Genomic DNA, 7,037 nt, shown 5'->3' with positions numbered 1-7,037 from the left:
AGGGGCAGCCCACAGGGAGGATGGGCTCACACCAGTCTCAGAAGCTTTGCAGTAAGACCTCTTGCTCCACCAGTCCGTCAGGAGGCTCTCCTCACAGGAAGGAGGAGAGAGGCTTGTTAGAGCCTTTCTGCTTTGGGCCCTGGCTGACTTCAGCAATTACAAGAGCTCAGAAAGCTATTCCTATTTTTGGTTTTTTGAGTACCCTCCATACTGAGTCATGTGGTCTACCAAGTCACTCTGATACACACTAGAAGTAATCAAAGTCACCTGGTGCTAGAGATGCCTGCACACCTGTATGTATTGTGGCACTCACTGTTCACAGTAGCCACAGATGCCAATTCAAACAGACCCAGCCGTGGGGAATTCCACCTGGAATCAGCTTAAGTCCTCATCAGTGCATCACAGCGGGATAACCTGGCACACAGCTACCGTAAAGAAGGGTGAAGCCACATTGTTTTCAAGAAAGTGGATGGAACTGGAGGTCATCATGTTGAGGAAAAAGAGACAGACTCAGAAATGCAATTGTCACATGATACAAAAATCCATGTTTTAAAAAGAAAACATGGCCAGGCATGGTGGCGCACGCCTTTAATCCCAACACTCGGAGGCAGAGGTAGGCAGATCGCTGTGAGTTCGAGGCCAGCCTGGTCTACAAAGCGAGTCCAGGACAGACAAGGCTACACAGAGAAACCCTGTCCAAAACAAAAAACAAACAAACAAACAAAAAAACATGAACGTGTGAGGGGGATTATTTGGGAAGATTTAAGAGGGTGAGGAGATGAGGAAAGGGGCATTTGGAAGGGTAACGGAGCAGGAATATGATCAAAGCGCGTCATGTATGTATACCAAATGTTACAATGAAACCCATTATTTTGTAACATTAATATGTGCTAATCAAAATACTGAAAATTAGCCTCATCTGTTTGCCACATTGCCAAACTGTTTCCTACGTGTTACAAGTCACTGCCCTGTAGGGTCCCGATGCATGCGGAGCACTGTCAGAGTCTGTGGAAGGAAGGCTGAACTGTACTTCAAGTGTTACATTTTCCATTTTAATTTTTATTCTAGTTATGACTTTATTAATACAGGTGAAATGTTTTATTAAGTTATTTTGCTTAAATGAATAAATAAATCAAACATTCTTGTGTGCATTTTGAGATGGGACAGAGGGAGGAAGAGAGGGAGAGGAAGAGCCAGAGATAGAAACACATGCTCATTTGATTGCTTACCTGATGGTGTTTTTGTTTTGTTCTGGTGTGTGTGTCTGTCCGTCTATCTGTCTGTCTGAATTAATGTCCACATGTGAGTGAGCAAATATGTGTGAATGTGTGTGCATGTGTGTCTCTATGAATGCATGTGGAGGCAAGAGGCTGATGTCAGGGGCCTTATTTGACCACTCCTCACCATCTGTCTATCTATCTATCTATCTATCTATCTAATCTATCTGTCTGTCTGTCTGTCTATATCATCTATCTATCTATCTATCTATCTATCTATCTATCTATCTATTTGTCTATCTACTTTTATTCACTTTACACCCTGATCGTAGCCCCCTTCTTACTCTCCTCCTGATCCCACCCTCCTTCTCTCTTCCTCCATGCCCTCTCCCTAACTCCTCAGAAAAGGGGAGCCCCCCATAACCCACTCTGCCACATCAAGTCAAGACAGGGTTTCTCTGTGTTGCCTTGGCTGCTCTGGACTCCTTTCATAGACGAGGCTGGCCTCGAACTCACAGTGATCCGCCTGCTGGGATTAAAGGCATATGCCACCATGCCCAGCCTCTGTCATGCTTTTAACAAACTTCATATACCACTCACACCACATGACTCTACTAAAGACAGAACAAAGTTGCCAGCAAAAGAGGGAGCTGTGAGAAGGAAGTGGGAAATGCAGGCTGGGGAAACAGGACCACCGCCAGGCAATCTTAACACATGACTCACAGAACATTTCCAGCCCAATTCACAAAGCCACTGTCTTAAATCCAAATTCTGCCCTTCCTAAGGATACCTACCAGCCTTCTCTCTCTTCTCTCTCTAGCCTATAATCACCATGGCTTCTCCAGATCAGTACAGAGGATCCAGGGAGGAAATGCCTGGTTGGAGGGAGAGCCAGGCAGTAGTTTAAGATAGCTGACTCTCACGTGGCTTCCAAGTGTCCCTGGTATTACCAGTGACAGATGGACCAGGTGTGTTCACCTGGCATCTTGTTAAGTGGTTGAAATAAAGGTATACGTAGGCAGCAAAAAGGTTGCACGAAAACCTCCCTCAAAAGTAACATGATGGTGTAAACTGGAAAGACATATCTTGTCAAGAGTGACAGCAGACCTCGTGAGTGAGAGCGCTCAGGGCCCCCACTGTGGTTTGGGGTTCCCTTTCATGGAGTTCATGAGGAAGGGGAGGCTAGTTGCTTGCTAAGGGCCAGAGCATGGATTTCTGTTTTGAACATCAAGCTTAAATTCTGTAGGTCTTTGCTCGCCGCGCATGTACCTTTTCATGGTTTTAACTATATGCACGCTCAAATATGCTTAGGCATAAATGATGAATAGAAAATTTAGAAGGCCAAAGATAGCTCCAGGTGAATTAGGCTCCCAGCCCGTAACATTTTAGCTCCACAATCACACCAGTTTCAACCAGTCAGCTGTACAGAATGCTGAGCTCCATCCCCAGATGCCCCTGTTAGCCAAGCATTGTGTTTTGCACACATAGAAACCAAATATGGTCTTATGAGCCATGAAGCTTGGGCTCATTTCTAGGATCTTAACCAAATATGCTGTGTAAGCACCTGAGCTTACTTCCCAGGCCAAGTTCACCTGATGTGGCCCCAAGGAATGAAATCAGGCTGGATTAGAGGGCCCACAGCAAGACTTAAAGCTGGGGCAATTTTATTGAGAGCAATCAGATGTTTTAGACCTTTATCAGAAACAAAATATAATGGTGGTTGCCAGGATCAATACAGTTGTAGCTGTCAGGATGCAATGACGTTTGCAAACTACAGTGTACAAAAAATTGATGTCTAGGACTAGTTGTCCTATCAAACTTCCATGCTTTCCTGACTCTGAGGGAACATACAGAGAAACAAACAGACCTGCATGCTTCGCTGCCCAAAGGATTGCATCATCCTATCAGGAACTAGAAGGCGCGCACTGTGTCCCATGGACTCTAACCTGATAAAGCAGTGACGCCTGCCTCTCAGGGCAGCTAGGCCAGGACAACTCCGTGGTTCCCTGTGTGGCTACATATTTCTGCCTGTATCTACAGAATCTTTTTAGACATTATGTCTTGGTTCAAGTAAGATTGGCATTTGGGCAGGCAAATAGACACAACAAAAATACGATTCATGTAAGGAATAAGATTTTGGGGTAGAGTCATATTAAAATAAGATTGGCATTATTTTTATCATTTGGGAATATATCAAAGAAAATTCCAAATATCTTGAGCAATTTTCAAATTATCTAACTACAAAAGGATTTAAGAAAGAAGGAAACAAACAGAATGAACCCAGCTGAGGTGGCATATACCTCTTTTATCCCAGCACTCAGGAAGCCAGCCTGATCTACAGAGTGAGTTCCAGGACAGCCAAGGCTACATACAGAGTCTCTGTATGAAAACAAGCAAACAAAATAAGCATAACCAAGTGAAAAAGGCAAAAATGGACCAGAACAGGTTGGAACAAGAACTGGATCTTATCCTGTCACAGCAGAAGAAAATGGAACATCTGTTGACTTCTTTAGAGGAGTTTTTAAAGAAACAGAATGGGGCTTTCAATCTGCTGTGTGTGGATAAAGAGCATGAGGTGATCTACAAGTTGGCCCAACTTAGAGATGCTGAGCTGACAAGAGTGTCTCAAGATGTCAGGGACATTATCATCTACCTGAATTCACTTACTCCTCCTGATGATCCCACTGAGCCGCCTCAGCAGATCTGCAGGATTCTGCGTGCTCATATGGAATCTCCCCAGTGCATCAGTCAGAATTCTGGCGTAACACAGATGAAGGAAAAGAGTTTGCTAAGACCTTTGAGGAGTCGCGTTGCATTTACTCTGAATTCTGATGCTATTAAGTAGAGTAGTGTTTACAGTTACTATTTAGTCTTTGATTGCAATAATTTCTGCGTGTGTTCTTTTTTTTTTTTTTTTTTTTCATTTAAATACTAGGAACAGAAGTATACAATTGTTTTTCTTTCAGAACGAAATAAAATCAGGACTGGAGGCATAGCTGAGTTATAGAGGGTTTACCCAGAATTAAGTAAAATTAGCCCCCTTGCCCAGGCACTTGCCTATTAGGTATTGATTTTGTGCTTATAATCTATATCTTAATCACCAGCTTCCTACTGGAGCTTCATTGTGGGACGATGTTTGTGAAAATGCACATGCCACGCAGTCTTTGCGGGGCGTTTGTGGCCCTTCACCTAAAGCGCCGGGGATGCCTCAAAGTATCAAGTGAAATTTGCAGTCTACTCTGATATATAACTTTTAAGAAACATTTTTTTGTCTGTTAATAACAATACAGGCAATGAAAGGAAGTGTCTCATGAGCTACAGCAAGTGTCTCTCAGGAATTCAGAGAAGATCATCAGCTTTTATGGATTAGGGATTTAATTAGGGCTTTTATTTTTCTTACAGTACTAGAGATCAAAGCCGTGCCACACCCCTGGATTATAGACCCAGCAGAGTATTATTTTGCATATAAGGGTAAGGGTTCAGTGATTTGCTCACTTTTGACAATTTATAGATACCTCAGTGGGTTTTTTTTTTCTTAAATGAAGATTTCACTGTGTAGCCTAGGCTGGCTTGGGATTCAAAATCTTTCTGCTCAGTTTTCCAGGTGCCACCACACATAGGTATCCTGGTGATTTTTATCATTTATTTTGTTTAGCGTAAGATGTAGACCTATTTTGTGTAACCTTTTTAATGCTGTTAAGGAGGGAAAAGCCTTCTTCATAATTTTAAACCATCTTCATCTTTGTGCTTCATTAAGTCACTAATAATGTGATATCGTAAAAATGAAAATAAACCGATTAAAGGATTTAAAAAAAAAAAAAAAAAACCTCAAGAACAGAACAAAAGAAATATTTCTAAATGAGAGTTATAAATGTTGTTAGAGCAGGCTGAATAATACCCTTTAATTATACTGAGCTGGGGCACACTCATGCCACCCTTCTTCACGTTTCAGCTCTTAGAACCTTTTCTAATAGTCTAAGGCATCTACTTTCGTGTGGGCGGTGTGTGACTGTATGTGCACATATGCCCAGGTGCAGGCACGGAGTCAGAAAGCAGCTTCTGGGTGTTGGTTCTCTCCTCCCATGGGAATTGTGGGTACCAAGCTGAGGTCATCAGGTTCTCACGGCAAGCACCGGATGTATCCCACAGGCCAAGTTTAACAATCATTTATCTTAGGACACACTCAGTATGAAATCCTTTCTCATTTTTCTTTTCATTAGTTTCTTTGGGTTGTTTTGTTTTGTTTTGTTTTACCAAAAGTGCTTGTTATATCTATAAACTTTATATGTATTTATGGGTATTACTTGATGGCTTATTTCTTTGGGTGGGGGTGGGGCCCTATGTAGACCAGGCTAGGACTGGAGATGGCTTGCCACTTAGGGGCCATTGATGCTACTACCCTTTCAGATAATCTGGGTTCAGTTCATAGCATTTACATGGTGGCTCACACAGCTGCAGGTAACTCCAGCTCCGAGGATCAGCCAGGCTGGCCTCAAACTCACGGAGACCCACCTGCCTCTGCCTCCCAAGTGCTCAAATTAACGATATGTATGATTTCTTTTAAGCTAAAAGCACAAATAGAGTTATTGTCCCAAATATATGGAAAAAATTAATTACATGAATTTAGGATAATATATAACTTAGAGGCACTTTTATGTTCCTTAAGTAGATTAAACTGGTTTTTACTCCATAGTTTCTGATTTTGAGAGTTGTATCATTATAGAGGTTGCATCAAAATAAGAGTCCTAGGGGGAGGTGGGAGTTTGTCAAAGGAGTCAATAGCAGTCAAAAATCATCACCAAGATATTTTACACACACACACACACACACACACACACACACACACACACACATTCACTTGCAATGCATTGGTGGACACATAGGTAGATGGGGCAGCAAAGCAGAGCATCCCTGTTGTGGGATTCAGACGCCATCTGATGATGTTCTCAGCTTCCAGGTTGAAGAAGCATCAGGTAGGTGGTACGGGGACTCTTAATTATCTTGGAGAGACATTTGGACTGGTCAGGAGAGGACCATCTTTGAAATCAGAATCAGGGTTGGAGTTCCTTTCCTTTTGGAATTTTCTGGTTCATTGGTAATCCGGTGTGTCTTGTAGAGGGCCAAAAAAGCCTGGATATAAAATATTTCAGGCCAGGATCCTGGTAAGAAATGGGTGCAGGGCACAGCTGTCTTAATAGTGTGGAGTCTGGGAGACAGGTAGCTAAGTCAGCTTCTGCCTATGAAAAAAGGGGGACACTCTGGGGCAACAACCAATAGCCTATTCCTATGAACCTGGTTTTTGTTTTGTTTTGTTTGTTTGCTTGTTTTTTGTTTTTTAGATGCAAGTTTTCTCTGTGTCTCCTTGGCTGTCTTACACTTGCTTTGTAGACCAGATTGGCTCGAACTCATCGATCTGCCTGCCTCTGGGATTAAAGGCATGTTCCATCACACCAAGCTCCGATGAACCTGTTTCAATGGGTTCCTCTCTTGGGCCCACCTCATGAGTTGTTTTTTGCTTTTTTTTTTTTTTTTTTTTTTAAGATAGAATCTTAAGTTGCCCAGGCTGGCCTTCAACTGACTCTATAGCACAGGCTAGCCTTAAACCTGCAATGCTCTTATGTTAGCCTCTGGGGTGGCTAGGATTACAGGCCTGTATTGACAGGTGAGCTTTAACACACTAATGTTTGGTTCTGGCTACCTAAAATGGCTGGCCACTGCTCCCCATGCACGGCCCTTTCTGTCAGGACTCTGTAGCTGTTGTTAGTGTGTCTCCTTCATCTTTGTCCCATTCTCCTCACCAGCAAAGAGGCTATGTACTGT

This window comes from Acomys russatus, chromosome 2, assembly GCF_903995435.1.
Source record: "Acomys russatus chromosome 2, mAcoRus1.1, whole genome shotgun sequence".
In the NCBI taxonomy this organism is placed as follows: domain Eukaryota; kingdom Metazoa; phylum Chordata; class Mammalia; order Rodentia; family Muridae; genus Acomys; species Acomys russatus.
Note: the sequence above shows the minus strand (reverse complement) of the source record.